The 22059-nt window shown below is 36.8% G+C and overlaps 1 protein-coding gene across 2 annotated transcripts in view; it reads left to right on the top strand.

The window, feature by feature from the left end:
- The window catches only part of TAF3 (TATA-box binding protein associated factor 3), a 241027-nt gene that overhangs the window by 158124 nt on the left and 60844 nt on the right, over positions 1-22059 (top strand). The window lies entirely within an intron of this gene.

Genomic DNA, 22059 nt, shown 5'->3' with positions numbered 1-22059 from the left:
TAAAAACTGACAATTTATTCAGTTATTGGGAAGCTTTTGTTTGGGACATCCAGGGTGTGTAGATCTACTTCTTCAACTGTAAATTTTATGAAGTCTACATACAGATCAAGTATTTCCAATGAAAATTTAGCATCTCCATTGAGATGTGCTACAAGTATACAATACAGCACAGATTTCAAAAGCTTAGCAATAAGAGAAAGTCAGGTATCATATTAGTAATTATGTTTTCAGTAATTACATGTTTAAAAATATTTTTTATATATTGAGTCAAATAAAATATTATTAAAATTAGTTTCACTTGTTTTTTAATTTTTAATATGGCTACTGAAAATTTAGAATTACGTTACATGGCTCACGTATCTCTATTGGACAGTGCTGCTCTTGACTATTTTCTGAGATGCCTTAGCACTCTGAGATTGCAAACTAGCACATTTTAAATGGTACGTTTGTTTCTTAGTTTTCAACATTCTGAGAGTGTTTTTCATTTTTTATTTTTTAACCCCTAGTGCCCAGCACATAGATGTACAACAAATGCTTATTTATAGGGAGCTTCTCTCTTGCCTGCCTTTTCCGCATGGCTTCCAAACCTTACACCATGCTTCCTTGTCCCTGTCAGTCCCATTCCAGCTGCCAGGAGCATCTGAGAGCCACCTGACTTGGACGCTGCTAGACACAAAGTTGGTATGGGCTTAGAGAATAAATACTTTTTAGTTCATCTCTGTTCTCAAGGCTGTCAGATAGTAGGTGCTCAGCAAATATTAAATGCATAATTTATGACTCTTGGCCTTTCACTTCTGCACCAACTCACTAGAGTCTAGGAGGAGGTAAAGGTAAGCAAAAATAAGTTATGTGGATTTTCAGCTTTCTATTAGGAGGTATTCCAAAGCAATCACTAATAAATTTGGGATTTCCATCACCATCATTTCCATCTATTAGCACAGATAATCAAGAATTGTTGTGATTTGCTTTATTTGTAGAGTAAGTGATTTTTTACTAAACCAAGTTTGAGTGAGCTTACTATTACAGGGTTCTTTGTAAACTGAAAAGAAGATAGGTTTTCTTGTTTTGTCTGCAAGTGATATGTATAAGGGGAAGAATGCAAAACTATGAATGCATTTATGAAATGTACCTTTAAAATTTTTCACTCATTTTTTAAATGTGTATGTTTGTGTGTGTGTGTGTGTGTGTGTGTGTGTATGAGAGGGAGACTTGTTTAAGCTTGATTGTCAATTTTCTTTTATTTCTGTCTAGTTATTGCTTTGGATAAACATCCTGGAATACTGCCAAAAATTCAGGTAGCTGAATACTAATTTTGCTGAAATTAGATGGAACAGTCATCCACTGCCAATTTTCTGTCTAAATTATGCAGAAATTTGACTCTTGTAAGGCATAAATCTGGTCAAAAGTAGAGTACTAATTTTCTAGTTAAACAGTAATACCTTCAACAGATGAATTATTCTTGTTTTAGCTTTACTTTTTGTGTAGAAAAAGAAATCAGAGAAAAGTGAAATACTGTAAAAGTTACTCTTTTTTCTCATGTAACCCAGATGTAGATTTGTAATGTTAAAGGACGTAACCTTCATAACTTTTTCTGATATAAAGCAGAAGTGAGCCTTACAAAACAATTAGTGCATCTTTCAAACGTACTATAGTTATTGAATAATTACTCAAATAATGGTCAGTAATGGAATACAAAGGGTTATCTCTTAGCTAATCCTTAAGTAATGGAATTGGTGTATCTCTGATTTTTCTCTGAGCCTTCTAGGGTTTAGAAGAATGAGACAAAAGTGATTATGGGAAGTAGAGGAAGCCACTGGAGGCCAGCAACAAAAAGGAGACCTTATCTTATGCAATTAATCAGGAAACCCATATTGTGGGACAATTATTCAGAGCTAATTCTAAAATAGCTTTAGAGCCCCAGGTCTTCAGATATTTTTCCAGAATTTTGTCAAGGTCATTTAGAGCGCTGAGACAATCTTGCATTAGAATAAAGATTTGGTTAGAAGTATATATTGTTCTATGCTTAGGGATATGTGCAGCGTGAAAATGTGGCATCAGATAGCATTAACCATTGTAATTTTTCTCTCCATTTCCATTTCCATGGTTGCAAACTGTACAAAATAGAATAAGGTTTTATCCCAATGATAAACAACTTCTCTTTATCCATATTCCTAAGTGCATTGGTCTCTGGCATATGTAATATATTGAAGTTTCTGTAGTTGAGACTTGCTGTGTAAAAGTTGAATAATAATGCCTATTATGCATGCTTAGTGATTTTTACTTACATGTTATTTCACATAATAATTGATTTCCTATTGAGTATAGCGGCAGTGGGTTAGTGGGTTGGTTTTATAGCTGTATTAAATCTGACCAGTCATTTTAAGTTCATATTACTGTTACTTACCCCACCCCCATTAGCCCATTAGTGGAATAAAGAGTTTTTTATTTCTGGTTCTTTTTTTGTTTGTTTTATCTGATAGTTTAGAAGCAGATCAACTGTATTAAAATTATTAGCAACTTTGTATTACTCATCAAATAAAATCCAAACTCTTTACCATGATCCATGAATCCCTGTCTACTTATCCAACCCATCCCATTCCTTCTTTCTCTCACTTACTGTACTATGTCTGCCTCCTTTCAGTGCCTCAAACTTGTAACCTCATTTTACCACATGCCGGCTCTACGTGCTATTCCTTGTGCCAAGAATACTTTGCCCCTGGTTTGTCTCTGACTGGCTGATCTAATTATTCATATCTGTTTAAGTATTTCCCCTCTTCATTCTATCTAAGACAGTAGCACTCTACCTCACTAGCTCCCCCCTCCCCTTTGTCATTTTTTATTACTTTATCCTGTTTATTTTTTTCATAGAACTTATAAATCAACTCTATTGGACAGTTCTACTCTGTCCTATAGAGTCACTATGAGTTGGAATTGACTTGATGGCAGTGGGTTTTTTTGGTTTTTTTTTTAATCATAAATCATAGTAGCACCTTTTTTTGTATATTTGATGCTTTTCTAATATTTCGTACAAGTGACTACTCTCTACTTGTTGAAACTCTATACTTCTCCTGTTTTCTGGTTTTGTTCTAACTTATTGGCTGTTCCACCTCATTCCCTTCACAGATCCTCTTCTGCTACCATTTTAAATTTTGGTGTGCCCTAAAATTGTGCCCTTGATTCTCTGCTCTCTTCACTCTGTATACTTCCCCAGGTAATCTTTTCTACATCCAAGGCTTCAGCTACCACAGAGGCAGTATAGCATGGTAGTTAAGAGCTTTCATTCAACAAGCATTAATGGCCTCCTCTGTGATTAGGTACTGTTCTAGACATTGGAAAGACTGTTTAGAGGAGATTATCCTTGCCTTCATAAAGCTTACATTCAACTGGGTGAAGCAAATACCTAGATAAGCAAATATATAATGTTAGGTCGGAATGAGTACAATGGAGATAAATAAAGCAGAGTAAGAAAGAGATTGGGAGGTGTATAGACTGCAGAGTGGTGGTGGTCAGAGAAGACCTCTCTAAGGAGGTGGCACTAGAAATCTGAGTAAAATGAAAAAAGAGAAGCTATCAGAAGACCGAAGGAAGAACATTCTAGGCAACTGGGAGAGTGCTAGGAATAAGCTTGAAAATTTTGAGGAACACCCAAAAAGCCAGTGTGACTTGAGAAGATGAGCAGAGAGTGAGGACAGGACCAGATATATAGGACCTAATCGACCATGGTAAGGAGTTAGGATTTTTATTGGAATGGGAAGTCATTGGAGGCTCTCTCTCTCAGTGTGTGTGTGTGTGTGCATGGGTGGGTGGATGTGGGGTCTAAAATGCATATAGCATAAAATTTGCCTTTTTAACCATTTTTAAGTATACAGTTCAGTGGCATTAATTATGTTCACAATATTGTAGAACCATCACCCTTGCCTCTTTGCATCACCATTGTCTATCTGGAGTTAGTGGAATGAAGTAAGGATGGATACATAAAAATCATGCCTATCAAATTTATCACTTGGTACTGAACTGATGTTTCTTTTACCATTTCAAACTAGTCATCTCAAATTGTGGCTTCTGTGTAATCTTGCATCTTACGAGCCATTATATCATTATACTGAGCTTTTTTAATGATTTTATTAGAATCTCTTGGATTGTACATGCCTAGTTGGGGAAGAGAAGAAAAAGAGCATGTGTAGGAGTAGCTCCTTTAATAGGGTCTAGCTTACATCAGGTGCTGCGTGAGTGGAGAGGGATAGCAATAAACGTCTGTGCTGTTGCTGCTAATACTGATATCAACTTTTATTTGAACAGCACTTAATTTACAGTTTTTGGAATGATTTTAATATTTTATTGATTGTTCATGACAATCCTGTGAAGTATCTGCGTGTATGTGTGTGTGTAATCTTGTTCTCATCGTCACAAAGAAAGGAGGAAAAGCTGGTCCTAAAAACTAAGTTTTTCTTTTGCTCCGATGCTCTTTCCACTGCAATGAATTGCTGCCTTAATACAACATTGTAAAGTATGGCTAGAAGTAAAGAGCATATTCTAAATGTTATCACCAAAATCCAGAGGTCATATGGCAAGTCAGCCTGGTAGGAATAATTATACGTAAGATCTAGTAATTGATTACTGGAGTATGTTACATAAGTGGGCACAAGAATGGAAAGAAAATGGAATTCAAGAACATAGGGCAACAACAAAGTTACCATTTATCCTAGCCATGAGTTACAGTTTGTAAATACTCCCCTTTTTGGCCTTAAATTTTAGATATGCCCCCTTTAATGTTACTTTAATAATTAAAACAATTTCTATGTATTATATAGAAGGAACATAGTAAGAATGTAATAATAATTTGCATCAACCTTTATCATGTTTCATTGACCCTAATTGTAAGAAGCACCATTCTTCTAGGTACCACTAAGACAGAAAAAAGGAGACTTGGTGGCACAATGTTTAAGCACTCAGCTGCTAACCAAGAGATCAGTGGCTCAAACACACCAGCCACTCCATGGGAGAAAAGACCTGGTGATCTGTTCCCATAAAGATTAAACCAAAAAAAAAAAAAAAAACCCACTGCCTAGGAAATCCTGTGGAGCAGCTCTGCTGTTTCATATATGATTGCAGTGAGTCAGAATCGACTTGATGGCACACAGCAACGAGAAGAAGGAAAAAAAAATGCTGCCAATCTATGAAACAATTCTTTCTTATCATATGCAGAGCCCTGGTGGTGTAGTGGTTAAGCATTTGGCTGCTAATGAAAAGATCAGCAGTTTGGATCCACCAGCTGCTCCTTGGAAACTCTGTGGGGAAGTTGCACTCTGTCCTATAGGTCCGCTGAGTTGGAATCATTGGCAACGGGTTTGGTTTGGTTTTTATTCATTATAAAACACATTCCAATTTCATACAGGCATATTTTTTTCATATTTTAATAACTTAGAATCAATGAAACATGAGAAAATAGTTCTTCTAATTCTTTTAATAGAAACACTGCTGAAAAAAAAAAAGATTTATCATCAGCCTGTGATGTTTGCTTACAGCTAAAGGCAAAAGTAGTTCCTGTCTTAGTGAAACTTAGTTGGGTAAACAAGCAAAAAATATATTAACAATCAGTTACAAATCATAATCTATATTTTGAGAATAGAAAATTACCAGAGGATACTTCATTGAGAAGACAATACTAAAGCTTGAGACAGGGTGTAAAGACCCTGAGGAGGGAAAGAACTTGAAATGTTCTGGAAATTCACTTGAGTAGAGTATTCTGCACACGGCTAGTTCTTTGCTTTTAAACTGAAACAAAATCCTATATGGATTTTGAAAAAAGTGTCTTGTCAGGTATGGTCACAATGTTGTAGTTTATAAGGCATATTTAATCTTTTCATGAAATGGCTTCTGAGTACTAGAATTCCTTTTAATTAGAATTTTTCATTTTAAATCAGTGGTACATAAAAGTAATTGATGTTGATGAACCTGTATCTTGCTGTGTAACAAGCTATCCCAAAGTTTAGTGGCTTAAAACAGTTTAGGTTGGCTCAAGCTGGGCAGTTCTGCTTCACGTGCCTGGCCTCACTCATACATCCAGTGATTGTCAACTGGGGCTCTGGCCATGTGCATCATCCAGCAGGCTAACCTGGGCTCATTCATTCACATCAAGGTGTTAACAAGTTTCTCAAGAGCAGCAAGAGGGCAAGCCCCAGTATGCATGTGCTTTTCAGGATTCTGCTTATATTACATTTGCCAAATGTGACCCATTAGCCAAAGCTATTCACTTGGCCAACCCAAATTCAAATAGGTTCTACCTCTTGATGAGAGAAACTGCAGTAGCACATTGAAAGGGCGTAGATGTAAAGGAGGGGGAGAATTTCTGTTATCTTTACCATCTAACACATTAAAAACCCAACCAAACTTATTGCCATCAAGTCAATTCCAACTCATAGTGACTGTATAGGACAGGGTAGAACTGCCCCATAGGGTTTCCAAGGCTGTCATCTTTACGAAAGCCAACTGCCACATCTTTCTCCCACGTAGCAGCTAGTGATTTTGAACCACTGACCTTTTGATTAGCAACCAAGCATTTAACCACTGCACCATCAGGGCCCCTTATCTAACACATAACAAATAATAAACACTTTGCTGGGTTCTTTATATACTTAATCTTATTGTTACTCAAAAGCCAAAGAAGTAACACTTGCTATTATCTCTATTTGGCACTTAAGGAAGTTGAAAATTAGAAAGGATAAGTAACCATATAGCCAGTAATTGGCAGAGGCAGATCATATATGTTTATACAATTGCAAGTTTTTTATTCTTTCTCTACAATTATGCCTTCTGATAGATGAATGGCTAATTTGCCTACTTGGTCTAGTTCTGGGGGAAAAAACAGCAATAAAACTAGTTTGTAAATACTAGAAAGAAACTGCCATTGTCTATCGTGGAAAAGAAACTATATCCTATGCATAGTTTTACTGTTGTAGTAAGGCTAAGAAAATCATGACAGTAGTGATTTGTGAATGTGTGGTACATGATTATGAATTTGATTTGCACAAAGGGTTTACATCCTGGATATGGAATCTTAGTTGTAATAGAATTTATTCTGAAAGACTTAAAGGAAGATGATTAAAATATTAGAGATATTGACATTGTCTGAAAAGATCTACTTGTATTTATTTCTTAAAAAAAACCCACAATATTACCATCACTAGGCCCTATTATGCTGTTGTAATCATAGTTGAACCAAGAAAGGTGATTAACGATAGCAATTTATTGTATCTGAGGAGGAGAGAAAATAAGAGATGTTGTCGTTATCATAAATCATATCATAAATAACCAAAAAGAAGCGCTCAGAATGCTTTTGTGGTGTCAGCAACCAGCCCTTTCAGGCACGTTAGACCAGGATGTAGCCATAGAAACCCCAAAGTCATACTGTTATCTTAGTCTTGCTGCAGTTATGTGATACAACAGTATTAACATATAGATTAGGCCATTTATAATACTAGGTGTCATTTCAGGCTGGCTTGCTTATATAGCATTTTAGTTTTTTATTGTGCAGTGAAATGCTGCTTTTTTACAGGTCAGTGTGTACATAGGTATTTATAACATATCTTCACTCTGCTGTAAATTTATTATGTTATTGATTGGTTGTACTGTATGAATTGTCATTGCCTAATTGTCTTGTCTTTGCTAGCAATTTCTCTCCCCACCCCCTCGCCCCAGTAAATAGGTTCACTTAAAATATACCCACTTATACACATTCAGTTGTGGGCTAAGGATCTAATTTCTGTTACATTATAGACAGGACAATTTAAAATATATTTCATGAAGGGGTGTAGATCATATTTTTATTTTTTAGCCTCATTTAGAGCTAAAATATAAAATGTTGAAGTGGATTAAATATATACGTGTGTGTGTGTGTGTTTTATGTTGTTAGGTGTTGTCAAGCCATTTCCGACTCATAGCAACTCTGTACAACAGTACAAAACACACTGATAGCTCAGGCCTGCACCATCCTCACAGTCATTGCTATGTTTGAGCCTATTGTTGCAGCCACTGTGTCATTCTATCTCCTTGAGGGTCTTTCTTCTTTTTACTGACCCTCTACTTTACCAAGCATGATGTGCTTCTCCGTGGACTTGTCCCTCCTGATAACATGTCCAAAGTACGTGAAAGGAAGTTTCGCCATCTTTGCCTCTAAAGAACATTCTGGCTTTACTTCTACCAGACCTGTTTGTTCTTTTGACCCACCCAAAAAAAAAAAACCCAGTGCCATCGAGTCAATTCCGACTCATAGCGACCCTATATGACAGAGTAGAACTGCCCCGTAGAGTTTCCAAGGAGCGCCTGGCAGATTCGAACTGCCGACCCTTTGGTTAGCAGCTGTAGCACTTAACCACTATGCCGCGTTCTTCTGACAGTGTATGGTATATTCAGTATTCTTCACCAATACCATAATTGAATGGCATCAGTTCTTCTTTAGCCTCCCTTACTCATTGTCCAGCTTTCCCATGCATATAAAGCAATTGAAAATACCGTAGCTTGAGTCAGGATCACTTTAGTCCTCAGAGTGACATCTTTGCTTTTTAACAATTTATTTCCAGGTACTCAGTTTCTACCTATGATATTCCAACTGCCCCACACACCCTCACCTTACAAAAGCATCTCACCTGAACCTTACCCTCCTGGCAGTACCCAGTGTTCCAAAGCTTTTTAATCCTCAAAATTCCATCAAATTATTTCGCTTATGTTCTATCCAGCAGCCAGAATTTCAAGCACTGTTACATGCTGGTCAATGAGATACTTGGGGTCAGGAATAACTCTATCCTGACCTTTAGATCATATCACGTAAGTGGTCAGGTATGTGTTGGGAGGGCCTTAATAATGAAGTAGAAGGTCAGATGTCAATATTTATATTTTACAGGTGAAAAATTTAGATATCAGGAGATTAAATGGGCTGTCCAAGGTTCATTTGTGGCACAGGTAACAGAGCCCAGATATTTTAAATGCAGCTCCCTTTCTAATCACTGTTGTTTCTGTGGCTGCATATTTCCCTTATTAACATCTCTGCCATACCACTTTAACTGATGGCCACAAAACATGGTTGATTTTTTTTTTCTTTTTTTATTGTGCTTTAAATGAAAGTTTACAATTCAAGTCAGTTTCTCATACAAAAACTTACATTCACATTGTTATGTGATCCTAGTTGCTCTCCCTACAATGAGACAGCACACTCCTCCCCTCCACCCTGTATTTCCCATGTCCATTCAGTCAGCACCTGTCCCTCTCTGCCTTCTCATCTCACCTCCGGACAGGAGCTGGTCACATAGTCTCATGTGTCTACTTGAGCTAAGAAGCATACTCCTCACCAGTATCATTTTATGTCTCATATTCTTTGTCTGAAGAGTTGGCTTCAGGAATGGTTTTAGCTCTGGGTTAACACAGAGTCTGGATCCATGCCCTCTAGGGTCCCTCCAGTCTTAGTCAGACAATGCATTAAGCCAGATCTTTTTACTAGAATTTGAGTTCTGCATCCCACTTTTCTCTTGCTCCATCAGGGATTCTCTATTATATTCCCTGTTAGGGCAGTCACTGTTGGTAGCCGGATACCATCTAGTTCTTCTGGTCTCAAGCTGATGTAGTCTCTGGTTTATGTGGCCCTTTTTGTCTCTTGGGCTCATATTTTCCTTGTGTCTTTGGTGTTCTTCATTCTCCTTTGCTCCAGGTGGGTTGGGACCAATTGATGCATCTGAAAGGGCTGCTTGCTAGCTTTTAGGACCCCAGATGCCACTCACCAAAGTGGGATGCAGAATGTTTTCTTTTTTTAGTTTTTATTGTGCTTTAAGTGAAAGTTTACAAATTAAGTCAGTCTCTCATACAGAAATTTATATGTACCTTATATATACCTTGCTATATACTCCTAGTTACTCTCCCCCTAATGAAACAGCACACTCCTTTTCTCCACCCTCTATTTCATTGTTCATTCAGCCAGCTTCTGTTCCCCTCTGCCTTCTCATCTCCCCTCCAGACAGGAGCTGCCCACATAGTCTCATGTGTCTACTTGAGCCAAGAAGCCTACTCCTCACAGTATCATTTTCTGTCTTATAGTCCAGTCCAATCCCTGTCTGAAGAGTTGGCTTTGGGAATGGTTCTGTCTTGGGTTAACAGAAGGTCTGAGGACCATGACCTTCGGGGTCCTTCTAGTCTCAGTCAAACCATTAAGTCTGGTCTTTTTACAAGAACTTGAGGTCTGCATCCCACTGCTCTCCAGTGGTCTTTAAGCAGGGTGTTATTCAGTTTCCATGTAATTGACTTTTTTTTCCTTCCTCTTCCTGTTGTTAATTTCTACTTTGATGGTGTTGTGGTCAGAGAAGATACTTTGTATTATCTCAGTATTTTGGATTTTGTTGAGGGTTGCTCTGTGCCCTAAGATGGGATTTATTCTGGAGAACATTCCATGTGTGTTGGAAACGAATGTGTACTTTGCAGCTGTTGGGTAGAGTGTCCTATATATGTCTATGAGGTGACGTTGGCTGATTGTGCCCTTTAGCGCCTCTGTATCTTTGTTGAGTTTCTTTCTAGATGTTCTGTCCTTTACCGAGATTGGTGTGTTGAGGTCTCCTACTATTATTGTGGAGCTGTCTCTCTTTTCAATGATGTTAGAGTTTATGTATTTTGGAACCCTGTCGTTGGGTGTATAAATATTTACTATGGTTATATCCTCCTGGTATACTGGCCCTTTAATCATTATGTAGTGTCCTTCCTTATCCTTTGTGGCGGATTTTACTTTAAAGTCTGTTTTGTCAGAAATTAATATTGCCACTCCTGCTCTTTTTTGATTGTTGTTTGCCTGATATATTTTTTTCCATCCTTTGAGTTTTAGTTTGTGTCTTTAAGTCTGAGGTGTGGCTCTTGTAGGAAGCATGTAGACGGATCATGTTTTTTTATCCATTCTGCCACTCTCTGTCTCTTTATTGCTGCATTTAGTCCATATACATTCAGCATAATTATGGATAGGTATGAGTTTTTTTTTTTTTTTTTATGAGTTTAGTGGTGCCATTTTGAAGTCTTTTTTGTGTGTTGTTGACAGTTTCTTTTTCCACTTAATTTCCCATGCTGAGTCATTTTTCTTTATTTTCCTCTTTTTCACTGTTGTTGCATTTGTATTTGCTGAGTCTTTATGTTTTTCTTGTTTTTTATTTTGATGGGTAGGATTGTTAGTTGCCTTGTGGTTACCTTAATATTTACCCTATTTTTCTAAGTTTAAACCAATGTTGTATTCCATTGTATCACCTTGACTTCCTCTCCATGTGAAAGATCTATGACTACATTTTTTAGTCCCTCTTTTTTGTTTTAATATTGTCATCTTTTACAGAATGATGTCTCTGTTTCCCTGTTTAGAGTGTTTTAGCTTTGATTTATCTTTGTGATTTCCCTATCTGTGTTGATAATATGGTTGCTCTGTCCTGCGTTCTATTCTTGGATTGTTATCTGATGTTGATTTTCTAACTGGAGGACTCCCTTTAGTATTTCTTGTAATTTTGGTTTGGTTTTTGCAAATTCCCTAAACTTTGGTTTATCTGGAAATGTCCTAATTTTGTCCTCGTATTTGAGAGACAGTTTTGCTGGATATATAATTCTTGGCTGGCAATTTTTTTCCTTCAATGCTTTATATATGTCATCCCATTGCCTTCTTGCCTGCAAGGTTTCTGCTGAGTAGTCTGAGCTTAGCTTTATTGACTCTCCTTTGTGGATGACTTTTCACTTATCCCTAGCTGCTCTTAAAATTCTCTTTTTCTTTGGGTTTGGTAAGTTTGATTATAATATGTCTCGATGACTTTCTTTTGGGATCTACCTTTGTGGGGTTTGATGAGCATCTTGGATAGATATCTTCTCATCTTTCACGATATCAGGGAAGTTTTCTGCCAAAAAAATCTTCAACAATTCTCTCTGTATTTTCTGTTATTCCCTCGCCCCCCCTTTCTGGTACTCCAAGCACTCATAGGTTATTCCTCTTCATAGAGTTCCACATAATTCTTAGGATTTCTTCTTTTTTTTTTTTTTTGTTATTCTTTTCTTTGATTTTTCCTCAAGTATGTTGGTGTCAAGTGCTTTATCTTCATTGTCGCTTATTCTGACTTCCATTTCCTCACTCCTGCTCCTTTGACTTTCTATTGTGTTGTCTAATTCTGAAATTTCATTGTTAATCTTTTCGAATTTCAGTTTGCTGTCTCTATGGATTCTTGCAACTTATTTGTCATTATGCTCTTCTCTAATCTTACATTCCCCTAATGCTTTGTCTGTGTGTTCCTTGGCTTGTTTTGTATTTTGCCGGATCTTCTGAAGGGTACTATATGTTAACCTTTTGTGTTCTACCTCTGGTAATTCCAGGAAATTCTCTTCATCCAGAAGATTTCTTGATTCTTTGTTTTGGGAGATGGCTGATGCCGTCATTGTCTGCTTCTTTGTGTGATTTGATATTGAGTGTTGTCTCCGAGCCATCAGTAAGTTATTTTATTTATTTATTTTATGTTTACTTACTGGATCCTAGCTTCTTGTTTTGTTTTGGTATGCCCAAATAGGCTGCTCGAGTGAACTAGTTTGGTTATTGGCTCTTTTGCAGCTCTAACGTCCTGTCACCAGATGGTTAGAGCTGTTACTAGGTATATGAGCCCAGGAGTCCATTTACTTTTCTTGTATGGATTCAGCTGATGTATCCAGGTAGTCAGTCACCAAGTGAGTAGTGCAGGCTCTCACTTATAGTCTTAGGCGAGCAGTGGTGGTTGGTATAGGCACAAGTATCTGGCTGTAGTAGGAGGTCACTCGCTGAGCAAGGCAGGGGGCTGACAGCCCCCCCTCAGCGTCTGTGAGAAAAGCGTGTCCCTGTTCCCTAGAATGCATAGGTGGATGGGTTTTGCATATGGACTATGGCCACCCAGTGCTGTTGTTTGTAAGGACTGGGAGGCACAACTTACTCTTGGACCCCTGTTAGGGGTGGCTAGGTGGCATGGGTGGAGCCATGAGTCATCAGGCCCCTGATGTGTGTAGGTGAGGAGCCTGCTTAATAGTCAGAGACCTGCCAAACGTCACGAACCTGTCTCTCTACCATATAGCTGAAACAGTTGAAATTAGACTTCAGGTATATACCCTGTTGTACTGTGCTAATGAGGGCCTATGCTGTTGAAATGGGCCCACACAAGTCCGTGCAGGGGTGAAGGTATTCAAAGTCTGTGTACCACTTATGCCTATGTCTAGGCAAAGGAGCTGTTTCTGTCCTGAGTTCCCAGTTTAGGGGATCCAACAGGTTTTTTCCCTGTTTGTTAATTTTTTCCTTCTCCAAGGCCAGAAGAATGGCTCAGGGCATGCAACAGGTCCTACTTCCAGTCCAGGGAAAGTGGCTATCACTGAAACTGGCTGGGGACCTGGTGCAGAGCAGGGAGGGGTCAGGTAAATGGGAGAGTGTTTTTTCTCAAAGCAATGTTTTCGCATTTGCGTGGTACATTAGATTTACATACTTATCTTTTGCAAGTTGAGAGCTGCCTTTCCCTGACTCTGGAGGCATGAGTGGACTCTTCTCCATTCAGTCTTGCTGATGTGGAAGACACGTCCTAAATGCCCCTGTTTGCTTCACCACACTCGTGCTAGTGGATCCAGCCTGCCAGGTGCCAGTTCCTATTGGGTCAGGCCTGGCAACTCCTCACTGCTTCTGAACTGTCTTTCCCTCCTCCTGTTATTCAGTGCAACTCCACAACTTTGCCCTTGATGTTCAGGGCTCCCAGACTGTCATATATAATTGATTCACTTGTTTTTTTGGGTCTTTGTTGTAAGAGGGACCACAGGAAGCATCTGACTACTCTGCCATCTTGGCCCCGCCCTCCATGGTTGATTCTTAAAAGTAGGAAATCATGTCTTAATTGACTTTATATTCCTAGTAGGATCTAATACAGCACTAGCCATGGTGGCATGCAGAAGACACTCAGTAGGTGAATGAATGAATGAGTAAAGGAGTAAGTGAATGAGTATTAGAAGTATTGAGTCATTTCAAGGAAATGGTTACAATAAATATACCTAGTATCCAGGCAAATAGAAAGATATATTTTTTGTTATTTTCAAAAAGTAAGCATTTTTAATGAATCCTTTTATACTTGTTAAAAGAAGAATCTGTTATAAAGACAATGTGGTGCATAAATTAATAGGGAACTAATATAGGACAATTTGTGTCATCTTTGCTAGAAGTTAGTTTCTGCATGTGTATTTCAAAAGTCATAGTGTTAAGTAAACTTGGTTTTGCTGAAATACATACAGATAGCCTTTTATTGTTGCTACATTTAAAGTTTCTAAATGCAAGTGTATTTTCTGCTTATTTTAAGAAAATGCTTTTGAATTTTAAAGTTGCATGCATCTGTGTAGTTAATCAGATAAAAAACCCATGCCGTATGCAATTTCCTTTTTTTCCTAACGTCTGTGAGCTTTTTAGATTATAGTGTTTCTTTAAAGACATTTACTATTCTAGTTAAAAAGGTATTTTGTTCTAAGTCAATATTTATAGTAGCTTAGAATTAACCCCCCAAAAATCCTTTTTGGTGTGTTCAGGCCTTATTGCCTTATTTTGTTTTTGTCCAAGAAGTTGGGTAGAGAAGCATGTTTTTCTAATTATTCCCTTAGGGAGATGTAGGGAGTATGGATTATTTATTTGTGTCAATAATGAAAGAAAATTGGAATGAAGTTTGTAGTGCACCCCATCAACATTTGTGAACTTTTTTAAAGGGTGGACATCACCACAGATTCATTTTGTTTCTTTTATGTAATTAAAAAGGAATTATTCAACACTTGTTTCATAATCATATAAAGGAATGTTCTTGTTTTTAGGAAATGCACACCAAAGTATTTAAAGGGACATGTTGTCTACAACTTGCTCTCAAATAGTTCAGAAAAACAATTATATAATCAGGTATAATAATTATAGGATTATTATTCAGTAATACATATATAAGGCAAAGTGTTAACAGTTGGTAAATTTGGATAAAGAGTTTTTCATAAGTTCTTTGTGGTATTCTTTCAACTTTTCTCAGAGTGTGAAATTATTTCAAATTTAAGTGTAATAAAAATCAAATGTTGACTTAGAATCATTGAATGTTTAAATGAAAAGATACCTTAGAGATCATCTTCTCTACCTCCCTCTTTTTCTATACATTGTGATATGATATCCTGCTGCCAATTAATTATCTGTTTTAAGTTGTATTTTCAGCTGTGGTGATGAAATTTTGCTGAGTTGTTCACATTGTTTCACATTTCCCTTTCTGACTGATAAGAAAACATACCATATATGCAAAGCATTTGACAGAGTGAAAATTTCTTCTCAGTGACAGTTTTTCCTTTGATTGAATTATGGCATTCAAATTTTGGTGAGTGATATGAATAATATGAAAAATAGATTTGTTTGATAGTGAACATGAGCCTTTACCAGCAAGTTAACTTTTTTTTTTTAATTAGGAGTTCCCATACTGGTGTGTGATTCTTCATGTATCTTTTTTCTTATTGTTAGTGTCTTTTGTCTCCTCTAGAGAAGTATAGGGGTTTTAGCATAATTTATGATATTATTTGTTGAATGACAGTGCTAATAAGCCAGTATAACAAATGTCATAATTTTGAATAAATTCTTACAAAGGAAAATCAAATCAAAAGGTCACAGGACTGTTAGCTTTAGCCATATTGTAACACAAAAACTGGTTTTGTAAATAATTCCTTACTATACCTTTAGCAATGAGTGTCAATATTTATCCAGAACTAGCTTTCATTACTAAAATATTTGTTATCCTTCAAAAGTCCCCCAACAATTCTAGATTCCTTTCGTTGCAGGCTAGAGTTATTAGGACAGGTGGCTGAGGTGATACCCATTTGACCAGTAGATGCTAACTCAGGACTTGTGCTGTTGTTATACGGTTTTAGAGAGATGACAGTGAGGAGAGTTGTTTTTGGTTATTTTTAATCTTTTCAAAAAGAATTGCAAGGTTAACTTTACTAGGGGTATCTCTATTATTGACCAGTATTATTATTTAGTAGTTTGAATACTTACTGAAATATTATTAGCAATTTTTACTATCCTTTCAAGGTAAATGATGACAAATGTCCCCGTCTTCTGAAAGAAGGAACTAAAGCACTAAGACGTTGAGGATTTTGTGTAAAATCTCACAACTAATAGTTTTCCTTGAAGTAGTTTTTTCAACAATTTTTTATCACTTTTGTACAGAAAAATCCTTTCCTCCAATTTCAAAATATTGAGATAGTAGAAAAAGTTTTTAGTTCTCTAGAAATAAAAAATCTTTATAATGCTTTTCATATCATTGCATTAGCCCTTTTGACTTTGGAACACAGCTTTTATTCTCGTGTCTGTATTTGTGTTGTGACTCATAAATACTTTTTCTATTTTTTGCCTATATATGTCAGTACCTGGTATCTTGTAGTACTAAACTTCTGTTAACCAAATTTATGCTATTTTATACTGAAACTATTTCCATGGGTGAATATAGGAAAATATTAAGACACTTTTAGGATATTTTATGGATTATTAGTAAGGCGTATTCGTTACATACGTGCACACATGGAATATTGCCATTCAACTTATCAAACTGAAATTAACCTTCAGGTGGGTGTTTGGAATGTCAGTAATGAGTCTGTCAGCCATTCAATAGCTGTCCTATTATTTCTCTCATTCCAAACTCTTAGAACACAAAAACGAAATTATTCATGTAATAAACAGAAGCTCGTTATGTGTAACCTTCACCTCGGTCTGTGTTTGAGCAGGTATAGATTAGGTCAGCTATATTTGTTTGTTTTAATTTTCCAGTATTTTAAAAATAAAATATATTCACTCAAGTGAAAAACATTCATGCCAGCAGAATGGATTAATAAGTGTGATACATTTTATAACAGTGAAAATGCATAAACCAAAGCTACCTGAATGTCAGAAACATAATGTTACCTGAAAAAGCCAAAGGTCATTATATATAGTATGATACCATTTATATGAAGCTTAAGAGCAAGCAAATTACATACAACTGTGGTAAAACTATAAAGGAAACAAGGGAATGCTAGGTAAAAAAAATCAGGATACTAATTACTTTGTGGGGAGGGAGGTAGAAAAGGCAGACGATGAAATTGGAAAGAAGCCAAAGGAGCTTCCATGATGTTGTAGTTTTATTTCTTAAGTTAGGTGACAGTTTCATAGGTATTTATTTATTGTTATGCTTTAAACTTACATGTACGTTACTTGTATTCTCTGGTATATATATATCAAATACTTCATAATTTAAAAATTATTTAAAATTTAAAAATTATTTTAAGTCTCTTTATACTTTTCCTGTTTTTATCAAAAGTTTAAGGCTTTCTCTCCCAGCAAAGTTCATTGTTTATTCATTTTAATTAATTTTGATGCTATTGAAGCTTATAAAATCTGCAAAAGTAAAAAAGAAATTCTAAATTAAACTAGTAAAAATAAGAAACTTCTGTTGGTTCTTTTAAAAAAAAAAAACTCTTCTTGAAATATTTCCATTTTTAAGTATTCCTAAAATCAGTGCTTGTAATAGTGGAAGTGTAATAGTTCAGTTTAATTCATGTATATTCCTTTAAACTAAGTAAAGCCTCTAGATGAATACGAGTTGACATCAGGGACTTGAAATAAAACCTAAAAGTAAATGATTACAAACAATAACAACAACAAAAACAGAATAACTCCTCCTAGCTTGTGTAGCCCTACTTCGAATCAATCTTTGTGGTTTGGGTTTTTTTTTTTCTTTTTTTACTTAAGCATAAACAACCACCATTAATTTTTTTTATATATACTGTTATGAGTTACTTGCCCCAAATTCAAAATGAGCTAGTATATTTTCTAAAGTATTTGCAGGAAAGTATTACATTTTTCCCTAACCAAGCATGATACACCTCCTTCAGTTCAAATGGCCGCCTGGTAGTCAGCTTGTCAGTTCCAGTCTGATAGAATTGCACTCTAGTAAAATAAGGCTGTCTCAAACACACTGTGTAGAAAACCCAAATTCTCAAGTTGTCCTAGCCATTAAACAGGCTTTACCTTTGGAGGATCCAGAACTATCTTACTAGTAGTTCTGAGAGGGGAGCCTCCAGCCCAGCTTTATAAAACCAAAAATAAACTTGTTGCCATCGTATCAATTTTGACTCATAGAGACCCTATAGGACAGAGTAAAACTGTCCCATAGGGTTTCCAAGGAGCACCTGGTGGATTTGAACTGCCAGCCTTTTTTGGTTATCAGCCGTAGCTCTTAACCACTGCGCCACCAGGGTTTCCTCCCAGCTTTATAAGGACTGCTTATTTTAGAGCAGTTTTCCTGGACACACACTCTCAAAACTGATTTAGAACCAGATTAGCCTCCAGAGTTAGAAGAACTACAAAAGGTCCAGATGGTAAACATTCTAGGCTTTCTTTGTTGCAGTTACTCAGCTCTGCTGTTGTAGTATGAAAGTAGTCATAAACATTATATAAATGAATGGGTATGGCTGTGTTCCAACCACTGTATTTATGGATACTAAAATTGAAATTTCATTTAATTTTCACATGCTACAAAATATTCTTTTTCCAAGCCACTTAACAAAGTAAAAACTATTCTTAGATTATAGACCCCATACAAAAACAAGCTACAAGCCAGATCTGGGCCTTGAGCTGTAGTTTGCAGACCCTGGTCCAGGATATCATTTTGTACTGATCTGGTCTTTTAAGGATTAGGCTTAGTTTGAGAGAGGGAAAAATAGTGACTGATTATCAAATCTCTTTACCCAATTGAACTAAAGTCGCTTTTGGTATATTTTGAAAACTGTAAGCAAATACCATTTCTTATATTCATTGATAAATCCAGTGTACATTAATCAAATACCTCTTGTTAACCAGGAACTGTGCTAAACCGAGAGACTATAAAGATGAGTAATGGTGGATTCTTGTCCTCCAAGAACTTCCACTCTAATTGGAAGGCAATCAGATAAACAAATAACTACCCATGTATAAGCGGGTTGCAATAGATCTCAGAGGAGAGAGTGGTCATTTCTAGTTGCTAAGGAAAAGTGTCACAGACGAGGTCACATTTGATTAGAGTCTTAAAAGAAATAGTCGTCAAAGGGTCAGGAGAACAAAGACATTCCAGGCAAAGGGAGTTGCATGTACAGAGGAACTGAAGTGTAATACAACACTGTATACTCGAGAACTGCAAATAAATTAGCATGGCTGCAGTGAGTAGAGCCCTAAGGGGCTAACTGTGAACGATGAGGTTAATTACTGAACTGAGTGATAGACTGCCTAATAGGTCATGCTGGGGAAATTGAATTTCTATATTTTAGAATAGAAGTTTTCAAACATGTTTTAATCTCACAACAAAAGCTTTTGTAGAGGCTTAGCATGTAAAACAAATAAATTTAGGTAACTGTTCCATTTAATAGAGAATAGGGAACCCAGTCTGTATCCTTCAGTAACTTCTGAAGGGGTTCCATAAAACTCCTCAGGCTCAAAAAAAAAAACAAAAACCAAACCCGTTGCCGTCGAGTCAATTCTGATTCATAGCGACCCTGTAGAATGGAGTAGAACTACCCCATAGTTTCCGAGGAGCACCTGGTAGACTCAAACTGCAAACCTTTTGGTTAGCAGCCGTAGCTCTTAACCATTACGCCACCAGAGTTTCCCTCAGGCTCCAAGGAACACCTTTTTTAAACTACTACTGTAGGGACCAACGAAAAATTTTTACAATGGGGGAACCGCGTACTCAGATTTGCATTTTCAGAAGATTGCTGTAAAGCAGTGTGAAAGACGGTTTGGAAAAAGATGCAGCTGGAGAGAGACTAATTGCAATAGTACAGAGAAGTGCTGAGGATTTGAACTAAGACAATCGCAATGGGAAAAGCATGTTAAAGGACATAGTAGAAAGCTTGTGTTCATCACAATTTGGACATGGGAACAGATGAGAAAAAAGTAGTCCAAAATGCCTTCCATGTTTCTGATTTGAGTAACTGGGCAGATGATAGTATCTTTAGCAAGGTAACAGTAACAATCATTGTGTCTAAACTTATATTTTTTTTTTATATCTTACAAAGTGCTTCCACATACATTACCTCATCCATATCCTGTGTATTCGCTCCTTAACGCTTTTGCACAGTGACTTCTGCTCTTAGCCTTTGTTCTTCTTGAACCTCTTAAGCATTTGACTTTGTTCACCAGTCTTCCTCTTTAAAATTCTTACTCCCTTCATCTCGTTGGTGTCTCCTGATCCTGCATGTATTTCTTTAGCTCCTCTTGTTTGTTTCTTATATATAGGTATTCTTCAAATAGTTGTCCCTGACTTCCTCTTATTTTCCCAATGCTAATATTCATTCTAATATTCATTAGAGTCCTGGTGGCACAGTGGTTAAGAGCTTGGCCGCTAACCAAAAGGTCAGCAGTTCAAATCCACCAGCTTCTCCTTGGAAATCCTATGAGGCAGTCCTACTCTGTCCTATAGGTTGCTATGAGTCAGAATCAACTCGACAGCAATGGGTTTGGTTTTTTGTTTTTAATGTCCATAATTGTGGTTTCCGTTATCTCAACAAAGAGCTCTCTCTCTCACCCTGATCTGTCTTCATATTTTAGCAGTCTGCTAGATATTACCGACTACTGTCCTCAAAAATGATCATGTTATGCTGACCTCCCCATATTGTGTACTGTCTTTTCCTTCACCCAAGTTAACACATCTACTGTTGAATTACTGATTTCACCTCCCTCCCCCTCCTATCCCTGGTAACCATCAAAGAATGTTTTTCTGTGTATAAACCTTTTCTTGATTTTTTTATAACAGTGGTCTCATACATTATTTGTCCTTATGTGATTGACTTATTTCACTCAACATGTCCTCCAGGTTCATCCACGTTGTGAGGTGTTCTGCAGATTGATCGTTATTCTTTAACATTGCATAGTATTCCATTGTGTGTATGTACCACAGTTTGTTTATCCATTCATCCATTGATGGACACTTAGTTTCCATCTTTTTGTTGTTATGAATAATGCTGCAATGAGGATGGACATGTATATATCTTTTCATGTCATAGCTCTTATTTCTCTAGAATATATATCTAGTAGTGGGATTGCTGGGTAATATGGTATTTCTATTTTTAACCTTTTAAGGATGTACCATACTGGTCTCCACAGTGGTTATACCATTTTACATTCCCACCAACAGTGTATAAGAGTTCCAGCCTCCCCACACCCTCACCACTATTTATTGTTGTTTTTTTGATCATTGCCATTATTGCCAGAGTGGGGTGGTATCATTTTGATTAGCATCATTTAACGATCTCTAATGATCGTGAGCATCTCTTCATGTATTTGTTGGCCACCTGAATGTCTTTCGTAAAATGTATGTTCATGTCCTTTGCCCATTTTTTAATTGGGTTGTTTGTCTTATTGTTGTTGAGGTGTTGAAGTTTTCCATAAATTTTAGAGATTAGCTCTTTGTCAGGTGTGTCATTGCCAAAAACTTTTTCCCAGTTGGTAGGTTCTCTCTTTATTTACTCTTTAGGAAGAGTCTTTTAATGCACGTAAATGTTTAATTTTTAGGAGGTCCCAGTCATCTAGTTTATCTTCTAATGTTTGTTATGTTTGATAATCTATTTATGCCATAAATTAGGGCCGCTAGGTTTGCCCCTATTCTTTTCTTCCAAGATTTTTATAGTTTTAGGTTTTACATTTAGGTCTTTGATCAATCTTGAGTTGGTTTTTGTGTATGGTATGAAGTATGGATCCTGTTTCAATTTTCTGCAAATGAACATCCAGTTTTGCCAGCACCATTTGTTAGAGACTCTCTCTTCCCCATTTAATGGATTTCAGCCCATTGTCAAAGATTAACTGTCCATAGGTGAATGGATTTACTTCTGGGTTCTCAATTCTGTTCGATTGTTCTACGTGTCTGTTGTTGTACCAGTACCAGGCTGTTCTGACTACCATGGCTATATCGTAGATTCTGAGATTGGGAAGTGTGAGGCCTCCTACTTTGCTCTTCTTCAGTAGCGCTTTGCTTATCCAGGGCCCCTTTCCTTTCC

This window comes from Elephas maximus, chromosome 4, assembly GCF_024166365.1.
Source record: "Elephas maximus indicus isolate mEleMax1 chromosome 4, mEleMax1 primary haplotype, whole genome shotgun sequence".
Classification (NCBI taxonomy): domain Eukaryota; kingdom Metazoa; phylum Chordata; class Mammalia; order Proboscidea; family Elephantidae; genus Elephas; species Elephas maximus.
The sequence above is the reverse complement of the archived record's forward strand: the minus strand, read 5'-3'. Positions and strand labels throughout refer to the sequence as shown.